The 14,141-nt window shown below is 36.3% G+C and overlaps 1 protein-coding gene across 1 annotated transcript in view; it reads right to left on the bottom strand.

Moving 5' to 3' along the window:
- The window catches only part of DHRSX (dehydrogenase/reductase X-linked), a 485,177-nt gene that overhangs the window by 465,497 nt on the left and 5,539 nt on the right, over positions 1–14,141 (bottom strand). Inside the window, exon 2 of the mRNA XM_043992090.1 lies at positions 675–1,215. The gene's annotated coding sequence lies outside the window, so the exon portion shown is untranslated. The remainder of the gene's footprint in view (positions 1–674; positions 1,216–14,141) is intronic.

Below are 14,141 nucleotides of genomic sequence, written 5' to 3'. Positions count from 1 at the left end.
GAATAGCCATACTGTCTGAGCATTGTCTTTATTGCCTCTTTTCATGTGGAGAGACAGAGATGTGACAAGACAACACTAAGGTGCCACATCAAACCTGAAAGACAGAATTATTATAGCATTTAGAAAAGCTTACAAAATAATTCATTATGATGCATATGGATGGTATGGAGAGCTAACATTGCTGGGTTATGACTTTTCAAATACATTCATAGAGATAATACAAATATCACCTGGCAGTTCTCATGCTCATGTTGTGTTTTCCCTGAAGTTTTCAACAAAAGTGCCAAACTGCACAGCCTTGGTGCCCCTCAAACTATGCAATGAAATTGCATTATGTCATAAAAATGAGTTTTTTAATACTCCAATGTGAATGAGATGCTGGCGTACTATAGGCCTATTGGCTTTCTTCTTTCACATCGAAAGTTCGTAGTGTAGTTATTAGGCTATTTTTCTCTGGGAGCAGCATATTTTTTATTATGACCACGACAACAGAATTATCTGGGCTAACTTTGAAAAAATTAAAAAGAAGAGGGCCATAATTTAATTACTTATGAGTGTTCCCTTGAGAACATCTCTCATGCAGAAACAAGCTACAAGATAGTTAACTTGTTTACAAAGTTGACTGAGAAAATCCATTTGAAAATGAAGTAGGCGAGGGCCCAGATGTCACCTACCTTATAGATGTTACAATTTGATGCCGATTGTCCTCAGGACTTCTCTAGTCATGTATGTAAAAGTAAAAATCTCCACAAAGCTGCCTCACAGATATTTTAAACAGAGAGCCCTGCTGGTTCAGTACTGTGCACAAGCAAGGAAGAGGCTGATGAAGACTCCACAAGAGAGACAGGCCAGGTGGGATGGCTCAGAATACCAGCAAAGAGATATGATGGAGGCCTTGGCCCCAGCTGTTGAGAGGGACCATGAGTTCTCATTGGACTATTTGGTGAGATGGGTGATGGCTGCTGATGGCCTCAATCCATATAGTGTCCACCCCACCCTCATCCCCACAAAATAGCATCATTGGCATTCTTGTTGACATGGCAGTCCCAGGAGCAAGGCCAAAGCCTCCCCCTTCCATCCCTCAAAGGCGTCCCTCCACATCAGAATCATGGCACCTTGGTGGCACCATGTATGCCTGTCTGTGCTGCGCCCGTGGTGTAGTAGGGCAAGGGATGACTCCACACTGTCCAGAGCTTTCAAGTCCCTCACTGGGCACTAAATGGAAGGAAAGAAGAGAAAAAAATACACAAGGGGAAAGGAACAAAATCAATGTTAACCCAATGGAAAAAAAAAGCTAAATCATGCAGGACAGACATTTCACTCTATTTTTCTAAGACCTTATTTTATAATGACTTTGAAAAGTGTTTGGCAATGCCCTTTTAATGCTAAATGCCTAGATTCCCATTATTCACATATACAAGTCAGAGGAAAATGGGTTTTCCAATTATATCCAAATCTGCTTTGATTGTGTGAATATAATAATAGCCAGCATTTATAGAGTGTTTTACAGGTTTGCAAAGCACTCTATGAATATGATTTCATTTGATCATCACAACAAATACCATTTCATAGATGAAGAAAATGAGACAGACCAAATTTAAATAATTTATCCAGGATCACACAGCTAAAATTTGCTTGAGCCCAGATTTGAACTAGGGTCTTTCTCATTCTAGTTCTAATGCTCTGTCTATCCCCTGTGCCACCTAGTTAACCTAGCCATAACATGAGAACATTGTAGGGACTGGACCTCTGATATTTTTTTTGGTACAGGAAAATCCTGGATGAGGACACTGTCTCCACTAAGGGAGGTTGGCACCTTCTCTGCAACATAAATCCTTATAGTGTTTGTTGCCAATAGCAATGAGAGATTAGGATCACACAGTTACTTTCTGTTAGAAGCAAGACTATCACCCAGGTCTTGGTGTCCCCAAGGCCAGATCTCTAGCCACTACTCTATGCTGCCTCTCATGATATAATAACAAATTATTAAACAAAATACCTTTAAATTCATCTATGCTACTATCCTTCAATTTAAAAAAATCTTACTCTGAAACAACTGTATTCTAAGTGATTTTGGCAAGGGAATCAGTACAGAAATAACCAATGTAATTGAAGCAAGAATAATTTTATAGGGTTTCTTAATTGAAATTATTTTTGGAGCTTACTTTAGGCTGTAGATTCCTTGGTAACAAAACCATGTTCTTTGATATCTTTATAGACATAGTACCAAAGATAGGCATATAACAGAGCCAGATAAATGTAAAATTATGAAATTGTAGGATTTGTTTTCAGCATCAACACAATCTCCACTTTCTCAGTCTTCCTTGCATTATTCAGTGCCCTCTAAATGAACAGTGTACTAGTCATGCCCCTTATGCCCCCATTGTTTTGTATTACCTAGACCTATCCTCCTTTGTTTCCCATGTTCTGAGATTCTACTCCTTTACATTAAGTCTGGCACAGTCAAAATAGTACCAGACCAGGAGACCTGGGTTCTGATCTCAGAAATGCCAGCAAATAATTTTGTAACTTTTGGCAAATCACTTCAACCCTTTAGGCTTCAGTTTTCTTGTATGAAAAATAAAAAGGCTGAAATACATGGTCCCCGAGGTGTCAAGTTTAGCAAAGTGCCTCCAGAGCTTAGTATTATACCTGATGGAGCAGTGAATAGAACACTGGAAGGAGAAACAACAACAATTGCCCCTGGCACACAGTAGGTGTTTAAGAAATTTTCATTGGCTGCCTGACTTTCCAGCTGGAACAATCTCTGTCCAAGATCTGTGTCTGTCCTATCTCTCTTTCTCTCACAACCCTAGCCTTTATTTTCCTAGGGGCCAATTAGTTACTTGATAAACTCTTCTAGACTGAGAAGTCAATGAGTAAAAATGGATGATTCCATTTACCTCTTTTCAAGGATAATTGCACTTTAATGCTTCTAGGAAAACATAATACCTGAAGTCTGGAATCAGTTTCTAATGGTGGAATTTTCAGACACTGTGACCAGAAAGTTAGGGTAATCTTGCAGAAGACAGGGATACTGATCTTTTATTGGGAGTCTCTCAACTCACACCAAATAGGTAGCTGCTCACCCTACTGGCTTTGTCAATAAATGCTAGTCAATTGATCTCACTACAAGATAGGAGAGGAAAAGCTAGTCAATAGTTTATTTGAAAAAAATTATGGAAGTTCTAGAAAGCTCAATATGAGTCACCTTAGGCTATAAAGAAAGACAAAAATGTTAATAAGAGCTTAAGCTGTGTAGTGGTCTGAATAATGGAGGTGATAATCCCACTGAAGTGGGAGTAATATATTGGAAAGAGCACCAGCTTTGGAGACAGAGGATCTGAGTTCAAATCCTGACTTACTCATATGATCTTGGGCAAAACAAAAACTCTTTGGACTTCAGTTTCCTCATCTGTCAAACATGGGGGGAGGTAGCAAAATAATTTCAGATGCCCCTGTCCTCCCTAAATCCTATATATGCCTACTATATTAGATCACATTTGGAATATTGTATTCAACTCTGGGTTTCACACTTTAGAAAGGATATTGACAAACTGGAGGGGGTCAACAGGAATATGACTAGAGTGGGAAGAAGACTGGAGACCATACCATGTAAGGGTTGGTTGAAAGAACTGGTGATATTTAGACTGAAGAAAAAAAGACTTAGAAAGTTTATAGGTACTGTCGTCTTCAAGTGTTTTAAGGGCTAGCACGCAGCAGAAGAGTTCAGTTTTCCCTGCTTGTCCCCAGATAGCAAAACCAGGAGCAATGAATGGGTGGAAAGTTTAAAGCTGTCCCAAAATGGAATAAGTTGTATTGGGAGGTAGTAGTTTTCTTGTCTTTAAGCAGGGGCTGGATGACCATTTGTCGGGAATGTTGTAGGAGAGATTCCTGTTTGGTTATAGGTTGAATTATGTGACCTCTGAAATCCCTCTGAGTATTCTGGAATTTTAAGCAAAAGAAAGGCTTAGCTTTCTATAAGAACAGGGTTTGTCACATTATAGGAGGCTAAGGAGTTCACATCTGTATTTCTATCCATGTCCTTGAGGAAAACAAAACAGAATACATTGTACAACTCTTACACCAGTTCCATTGAATATGCCAGTTAAGTTCTGTGATTGCTCTAATTAACTGTCACAATTTGGAGGTCATGAAAGGAATTTATGTGCCAGACTGAAAATCTGAAAATTAAAATGATCAAAAGCACTCTTTATCACATAATATCAAGACATTTCCAGGGCATCTTCAACCTCCTCCTTTGATCCAAAACATTAGTTGGAAATTAGTGTTTTTCAGTTTCAAAAAATGTTCATCTGATGTTTTTCTACTTTTTAACTAACAACTTTCTGGGTTTCCTTGACCCCTTTTTGGATGTATTTAACATAATATGTAACTATCTGGGTCCTGCCACCTTACCAAAAACATCATTATTGTATATTTTTATTATTATTTGTTCTGTGACTACAAGTACCATCCCCTTTTGTATCATGCTTGTCATCTGATTGTTTCCTATTTATTTGTCTGTGAGTACTGTATCCTGATAACCCAAAGGGAATGTAAGCTCCCTGAGAGTAGGACTTGTTTTTCACTTTTGGGTATCTATAAACTCAACATCTATTGAAAAGCCTTATCCATTTTGTTCTGGGCTGTGATTTCATTGGCATAGAGAACTGCCCAGGAGGAAGCTCCTTCTAATTACTGATTAGCAGCAGCCTAAAAGAGTTGCCTGCAGGCTCTGAGTATGCCATCAGAATCAGAGCTAGTAGGTATCAGGGATAGGACTTGAGTGGAGGTGATCCTACCTCTGAGGCTATTTTCCACCCATTATATCAGGCTTCCTCTTTGTTGGAAGGGTCTACATGCCTATAACTTCTCTCTCTTCTTGGGCTTGTTCTTGTCAATTATTCAATTTTTGGCATAAATATTTACATCTCAGAAATTGTCAATCACTTGATTTTCTAGACTTAAAAAAGTGCTGAAAATGGAGATTAACTTAAAAATGTGTATATACATTCCTCTCTGCACCACCACTCCAGCCCCCAGCGCCGAGAGTTAAACATTTGCCAGCATGCTACCTGATTTTTCTGTAATTAGTGTTTGAGTTCAGAGGGAGCACAGTAGCAGGCCCAGGAATGAAGTCATCACCCCAGAGTGGACTTCTGATGACTATACCACAATATCAACAACAAGAACAATAATAACAATAATATGCGACATTTATAGAGTACTTTTAAGTTTACAAAGTTTGACATTATCTCATTTGATAAGGACACCCCTGCCTACAACCAAATCCTATCTTTTCTACTCTCTAGTTCTATTACTTTGATTTATTGCCTTTAAGTGGTTCCTTCTGAATCTGTTTCTTAACTCCAATTGCCTTAAATATCCAGGGCCATTTCCAGTTGTCCTGATGGTATATTTCGCCACTTGGACCCAGATGGTGCTGGAGAAGAGAGTGAAGTTACCTATTGCCTTCTAGATTCATCATCTTTAAACCTGTTGCTTTTCTTGGCTTCCCTAATTTTTTTTGGTTCACGACAGTACCATTTTTCCAGTCACCTAAGCTGAAAACTTTGTAATCATTTTCCTGTCCCTTTCAGTTAGTCAGTCATCAAAAACCATTCCTTCTGCTAACAAAATGTTACTTGAATCTGTTCCCTCCATTAGCTCTTGTTTGGACTATTGTAGTAGCTCCATGACATATCACTCGGTCAGTTCTATTCACCAATAAGAGCTTCTTAATGTATAGTCCTGATTATGCCACCCCTTTTCAACTTTAATGGTTCTACACCTTAAGCTGACATTCAAAGCCCTGTACAGTTTGACCCCCATCTACCTTTCCACTCATCTTCTACAAAGAGTTTTGTTTTCCTTCCAATAACCCTTTGACGTAGACATAGCTAGTATTAATAACCACATTTTAAACACAAGGGTTTGTTCCTAGATTTTACAGCTAGTAAGTATCTGAGCTGGGACTTGGTAACTGATAACTGTCTTTCAGGTATATAATTGGCAAATGTGTGAGGGAAGAAAAGCAAAAAAGTCAAATCATCCTAAAGTGTATAAGCCATTAAATCGTTGGCATGGGTTGGATGATTACTTGGTACGATGAAAAGTACATTGGGTTTGGAGTCAGATCATTTGGGTGCCAATCCTGGTTCTGACACTTACCATTGAATTATTCTAGGCCTCAGTTTCCTCATCTTCAAAATGAGGTCATTGGAATCTTTTAAGATTCCTTTTAAGTCTATGATCCTATATATTGAATTAATGTATAGGGCAAAAGATACAATTTTCCTTTGTTGCCACAGTCTTTTCTGACTATGGTTTAGAAACACTATAGAAATTGTTTGCTATGAATTTTAACAGGTAAGAGTTCCTAGGCAAGGTGAGATCAGCACACAAATAAACTTTCTAATAGGGCTTCCTAAGTGCCTAGGTTGGGTTCGATAAGCATGGAAGAGAAATATATATCACAGCAGTCTAGTCTCCCAAGTGGAAGGAGTCAGGAGAGGAATTGCAAACATGAAAGGTGTACTTAGAATATGTTTGAGTGAAGTGAGGTCTTTAAATGTTGAAACAGCTTTTAGACTTCTTTTTATCCCAGCTTACATGTAATGAAAAATATGCTTATACTTTAAGCAAAATAAACCATTAAAAGTAGGGATTTATTAAGTGTAAAGCATTGCATAATGAAGGTTCCATGGCAGAGTGAAGAAAGTATAATGCTTGGACTGAAGACATCTTGGTTCGAAGTCTACCTTTGACTCTTTTTTTTTTTAAGTGAGACAATTGGGGTTAAGTGACTTGCCCAGGGTCACACAACTAGTAAGTGTTAAGTGTCTGAGGCTGGATTTGAACTCAGGTACTCCTGACTCCAAGGCTGGTGCTCTATCCACTGCGCCACCTAGCTGCCCCTACCTTTGACTCTTAATGGCTGTGTGACTCTGGGCAAGTCACTTAACTTTTATGGATCTCAGGTAACTCCCTAGAACTTATCTACAATGACATATATATATCATATACATATGTATATGTACATGTATATGTATATATGTATATATATATATATCATTGTATATTGTGTGTGTGTGTGTATATATATATAAAGAGAGAGGTTACACATGGAAAATTCCTCATGCTAAAGATATCATAAATCCATCCATATTTCCTATATAACACTTTAACACAGAATAAAGTAAAAATGCAGTGAACTAGCCCGCCCGTGACAAACACAAGGCATAATTATGAGGAAGACATATATTGCCTTCGTTGCCCTTCACCTTCTTTTTCTGTGCTCTTGTCTTCCTTTCCTTTCAATGTCCCATCAATTCTCTTCCACCCCCAAAGTACCCAGTGGTTTCAAGTAGATCTAGGGTGATCCTATCATCCATTGTTAAAGTATGATCTAAAAAATGATTTTCAGAATGTCATAAGGAATCCTGTAGCTGGAAAAGACTTCTAAGGCTAACTAGTTCAATTATTCATTTTGTAGAATAAGGAAACTGAACCCTTGTCCAAGCTTTCCTTGCTAGTTAGTGACAGAGATGGGACTAGATCCCAGCCCAGTTGCTTTTCCACTGGATCATACTAACAATGTGCCATTTTGTACAGGGGTGTCCGTACTTTAAGAGAGTATTTCTAAATAGAGATGCAATGAATCTCCAAAAAAGTACTGTTATGTAGAAAGGGATTAGACATGTACCTGAAGATGGAAGTTGGAAAGAGGAAAAATGTATCTTTGATATATTAGAGAAAATAAAAGGAAAATCTCCCTAACAATTAGAACAGGATAAAAATGCAGTGTTCTGCCTCTGGAGGTAATGGGTTCCATTTGAATGGAGGTCTTTAAATAAAGACTGAGTTACCACTAATCAGTTATGCTGTAATAGTCATTCTTTTTTTCAGATATGAGTTGGACTAGCTATCCACTAAGATACCTTCTAAAGCTGATGTTCTATGATTCTATAGTTATTAAACGTCAGCCATTATAGCACTGGATTAAGAGATATTATCTATGAGGATGGGTTCACTTGTTATCTTTGGAATTATATTATATAGGCAACTACCTACTCCACTCATGTCTAAGCCTCCCCTACTCCTATTATCATGGCATGCTATGCTACATATAATATACTGTGCTCTGGACTCCTGATCACAATTGAATGTATCCAGTGAAAATGCAACAGTAACAGTTCAATGGGACAAAATTTTAGTTTTAAATATTCTAAGGAATTTATGGCTGTAGGCTAGTATTCCAGGCTCATGTTATATTATTCTGTCACTCACTATATGTTGCAGTCAAAATGGCCTACTTGTCCTTTCTTCTGCTTCTTCTGCTTCTTCTTCTTTTTTTTTTTTTTTTGCAATGAGGATTAAGTGACTTGTCCAGGGTCACACTGCTAGTAATTATCAAGTGTATGAAGCCAGATTTGAACTCAGGTCTTCCTTAATCCAGGGCCAGTGTTTTATCCACTGCACCACCTAGGACATTACATCTGTTGCCTCCATGCCCTTGTGAAGACCTTCCCCCCATGCTTTGAATATCCTCTCATCTCACTTCCACATGCTGGTAACATTAGTTTCCTTTAAGTGTTAACCATAGTACCTAAGAGACTACCAATTAACTTATCTCCCTCCTTTGCAATTATTCTCCTATATTTATATTTGTATATCTATGTGTACGTTGTCCTTGGCCTTCATAGAATGCAAGCCCCTTGAGGGCAGGGTCTTTGTTTTTGTCTTTGTATGGTCCAGCACCTAACACAGTGTCTTGTAGACAATAAATACTTATTCAATGGAATAGAAATCCCATAGATGCCATAGTTATTGTCAGTCCCATTAGTTTCAAAAATATCCAAATTATTTTTAAAGTCTACTTTATTGTCTTACATGAAGTTTTTATTTTTAGAGATAGCAAAATCTGACTAAAATTTGGTCTCTTTATGTAAAAGATTTTGCAGTTTATAAGAATTGGTACAACTATGGTATATAACAATAAAAACTATCTACATTAATATATTCTATGTTACTTCCCTTCTAGGTTTATATCATATTTCTTGTCCTTGACTCAACAAAATGGCCAGTTATAAAATAAAGCATAAACAAGTAATAAAGTAGATTAATGTATCTTAGTGTCTTTTGGACTTGCATTTCTTGAGCTCAGAGAATGATTAAAGACTCGAGTCTCTATGTTGTTAAATGTTCAAGAAAGAATCAAAGACAAAAATTTGAAGCTCCAGCTTATTATTTTGCCATTGTTGTTTAAAAAGAAATACAACAAAAATCCTCCAAACTGTCCAGAAAATTGCTTTGCAAATATCTACTTTAGATGGGAAGCAGCAGTATATTTGTGGATTCTGGGCTCCCTGAAACAACTTGCTTTGGTCTGATTGGACTGCTGACTTTTTTTGGCCAGAGTCCCCAAATTCCCTTAATAGCACACTGTACTATATAAAACTCTGACCTCCAAGGGATTGGCTTATATCCCCCTCTTTCCCTCTCCTTGAGAAGAGTAATTATTTATTCAATGTAATGCTTTTGGGGGCAAAAATTTAGCAAAATTAACTTAGCATGCGTTGATCCAGGAATAGTAACTCTAGGGCCCGGGGAAAGTAGCAAGAAATACACCACAAATTCAGTTGGTAGATGGACGGTTGAGAATGCTCTCCCAATATTTTTAAACATATATTAGGCACCTTCCATGTATCATGATCTGTGACAGGCACTGGAAATGTAAATTTTAAAAATAGAACAAAATTAGAGTCCCTGCCTTTAAGGATCTTACCTTTTCTTGTACTAATGGGTGAGACCTAAGACACTAAAAGGCCACTGTTAAGGAAATCACCTGGGGAAGGGAAAGGAGGTAAAACTAAGAAGTTTATCTGAAATTTATTAATCACCACCACCACAATAATAACTAACATTTATATAATGCTTTAAGGTTTGCAAAGTGATATGTATATGCATATGTATATGTACATGTATATGTTTATGTATTTATGCATGTGTGTGTATAAAATCTCATCTGGTCCCCACAGCAACCGTAGAAGGAAATGCTATTATCTTCTTTTTGAAGAAAAGGAAACTGAAACAGATAGAGGCTACATTACTTACCCAGGGTCATATAGCCAGGAAGTGTCTGAGATAGGATTTAAACTTAGGTTTTCCTCACTTGAAGTCCAAAACACTATCTACTATAACACCTAATTGATCTAATTTAAACACTGGGAAGAGGATGCTGTCACCTTGTAACTTCCCATTTTAATTAATTATTTTTGTTAATTAGGTGCCAAGCTCAGTGGTTGCTATACTGCAATAGGATTGAAACTGCTATTGCACTCTTGAAATTTCATCATCCTAAGTCAAAACACCAGTTGCCCCACCCTAGTTATATCACTGAAACACTAAATAGTGATTAATAATATTAATAATAGTACGTTAATATTAATGATAATATTGAACTTAGCTTTAAGGTTTGCAAAGAGCTATTCATATGTTATATCTCATTTGATCCTCACAACAACCCTGTGAAACAGGTGCTATTATTATCCCTATTTTAAAGACATGGAAACTGAGGCTGAGAGAGATAAGTGACTTTTTTCAGGGTCATACAACTAAGTAATCTTTGAGGAAGGATTTGAATTCTGACTCCAAGTCTAGAACTTTTAGTCACTCTATCACCTAGCTGCCACTTTAAATAATACAAGCCTTCTCTAAATTTTCTTCGTTATGTTTAAAATATAGGTGTTTAAGAAAATGCTTGTTAATTGACAAATTGATTGATTGAAACTGGAAAATGGAGAGCTCATTTACCTTGTGTGACCATTAGCATTTTCTAACTGCTTCTTATGTGGGTGGAAATTAGACTTAACACATCCCAAGACCTACAGAACTTAAAAAAAATGATCCAGCCCTCAGCTCTACCAACCAACAAAAACAAAACAAAGGAAAAAACTTCTTAAACACTGAGGCACCTAGAAGCTAGTTTGTAGAAAGCTTTAAATTTGATAATTGAAAGGTCTGAGATTTCATTCATTCTGTCATTCAAATCACAATTACTTTAAGCTTTAGTAAATAGTTTTATGAATTCCTATGACCAAAAAAAGTTCCTCTCTTAGTGGCCAACACCTGGGAATGGTCCTCACGATCCTTAACTGGTACAGTCATTGAAAGATAGTGTCAGGATCCATTTCAGGCCCATACTTTCCAGTTTAATAGGACGTGCCAGAGAGAGTTAATGATCAGGTTGTTTAGTCTCAGAAAGTCGGGGTCACATCCAATCTACAATGAGGACTTTTGTGGATGAATTTACAGCACATTTAATTGAATACCTCGTGAAAATGAAACTTCTATTTTTATAACTTTAAGAAGAAAAGTCTGTGTGATGCACACTGCTCCCTAATTTTTAGGTATCACCATTTTCTTTTTTTAGAATGTTCATTCTCCTAATTCTTTCCGAATCAGTCTATTTATTTCTACTATTCATTCACCTCTTGTGCTGCTGTTTCTCCTCTTTTGTATGTTTAAAATGACTTCATTTTATCTTCTCTGAAATTTGATTGAATTTAAATTCTACATTCTTCTAATCCCCATTAGACTAGGTGGATGGGTACAAAAACAATAAAGACAAGTCATTAGGAAAGCCTTTGACAATCCCTTAAATTTTAATCCCAGTTAAACTGTGCCTATCTCACAAAGATAACAATAAGCAATAGTACATTATCTTTAGGTTATTAATTGATAGAGGTTTTGAAGGGAGATAGTTTTCCCACTTGTCCTGAATCAGTATATTTTCTCTAAAGACTTTATTATAATTGTTATGTTTAGCAAATCTATTATTTCAATAACCTTATCAAGTTATATAGTCACCACTGGGCATATATTTTCTTCATTTAGTAGAAATATATAAGTGGAAAAGCACAAAGTCATTTTATTACAATGGAGAAAGAGAGAGGTATTTATTTTATAATAAGTTTTTTTTTTTTTAGTGTTCCTGCCAAATCCAGTACTTGTATTTGAAGGTTAGATGATAACCATCACTGTTGAGTCATGGTTCAGTATATAAGGGGTGTCTGTAAAACAATAAGGCTTTTAATTTTAAGAATACATAACAGAACTGTACCCAAATGTGTGCTGTCCCTAAAAGCCATCATCCTGAGAGGCTATTAATTTTTTTTTTCATTCCAGTGATGTTGACAATGCTGACACCATTTTTTTGGAACTCCTTGTGAACTGTGTTGGCAATTTACAAACCACACACACAAAAATCACTGTCATTACTTTATAATTACATCTCATATTTTACCTCAAATGGCATTATCCAGTGGCTCTGGATGACTTTTGGCTGCTTCAAAAAAATGAAATGCACTTTCCAAGGATGCAGATTTTATGCCATTGAAGAAATTCAGAAGCATTCAATTCCATGAAATCCAACAAGAATTTATTAAGCACCTATTATATGCTAGACACTGTCATGGAATTGAAGGTACAGAGACAAAAATGAATATAGTCCCAGGCCTCCAAGAACTTGCATACATGGTCATAAACTCTGGTAGCAATTGAGAAAATAAGTTCTAAAAGTTTTTAAACAATGCATGGTGGAAATGAATGTGATCCCTGCCGCCATGAGCACCTTGAAAAGAATAAAGTTCATTTGGATGCAGCAGCATTGAGATGTTTGTTAATGTCAAAAAATAAAATAGCCTTTTAGTCACACTCCACATATTTAATTATTTACAATAAAAATATTTATAGATCAAATCTATAAAACTAATGTATGAAAGCTTTTTCTGTTTAAAGATATGATTATTGCACAAATATTATCGAGCTAGGCTCATTGCATACTGGATTTTTACTGTTTTTCCACTTTTAAGCCTAGGTTTGATCCCCTTTCCTTAGTGTTCTTACAAAATCCAGCATTTCTATTTGGTGTTTTCTGTAAACTCATTAGACCAGACTGTAAGTTGCTTAAAGGAAGGGACCATCTTTTGTCTCCCTTTGTATCCCCAGAGCTTAGCATACAGCCTGTCTCATGCTTAATAAATGTTTATTGATTGATTAATATTTAGCTTAAGCCTTATCTTCATCTTTTGTACTAAATACAGTTTTGTGTAAGTTTTGCATTGACTATTCTACAATTTGCATCACTTTTACATTTAAAAATATGTGTATTATATATGTGTGTATAAATATGTATATATGTATATACATACATAATTTTACAATGAATAGTATATGCAGAAACTAAGGTGTAGAATCTACATCCAACATTTCCTATGTGCCAACAAGATACAATTCTGCATAATATTTCAATATGGCAATATTCCTTAGTGAGGGACCTGTGGTTGAGGCTAGTTTAAATATCAACACCATATAATTTCACCAGAAAGGTTTACAAAATAATGAACAAAATGCATTATGCCTCACTTAATCCTTATAAAGCATTCTATATGAATTATATCATTTGAACTTCCAGATGACCCTCTGGGCTAAGTATCACCATTATTATTTTATCCCCATTTCACAAATAAGCAAATTAAGACCCAGAGAGGTTAATTCAGTTGCCAAAGGTCATAGTTTCCTAGTGGCAGAGATGAACTAGAGTCTTCCAACTCTAAGCTCTATATTCTTTCCCACCCTACCTTGTTACTTAAAAGAAAAAGTACAGGGGGCAGCTGGTGGCACAGTGGATAAAGCACCAGTCCTGGATTCAGGAGGACCTGAGTTCAAATTCGGCTTCAGACACTTGACACTTACTAGCTGTGTGACCTTGGACAACTCACTTAACTCTCATTGCCCTGAAAAAAAAAGTATAGAAAAGACCTAAATTTCAGGGTTAAAAAAAAGAGAGGACAAAATGAATCTATCATTGATGATTAGACAGCATTCGATACCTAATTTTTCTAGGTATGTGAAAACTTAATTTATGCAGGAATGCTGTTTCCTTTCCCCTGAGATAAGCATTGCATTCTATGGACTATGCATTGTCAAAATGTGAATTCTTTATGTCTTCTATAATACTTTTTAACTTCTTATTTTTCTGACCAATCCTATCCTCATTTAACAACTCACTGACCCTCTTCCTTTGTGAAATTCAATTGGACTTTTATTTAATTAAGACAAATAAAATTATGAGT

The sequence above is a fragment of the Dromiciops gliroides genome, chromosome 3, assembly GCF_019393635.1.
Source record: "Dromiciops gliroides isolate mDroGli1 chromosome 3, mDroGli1.pri, whole genome shotgun sequence".
NCBI classification, from domain to species: Eukaryota; Metazoa; Chordata; class Mammalia; order Microbiotheria; family Microbiotheriidae; genus Dromiciops; species Dromiciops gliroides.
Note: the sequence above shows the minus strand (reverse complement) of the source record. Positions and strands in the feature narration are given on the sequence as shown.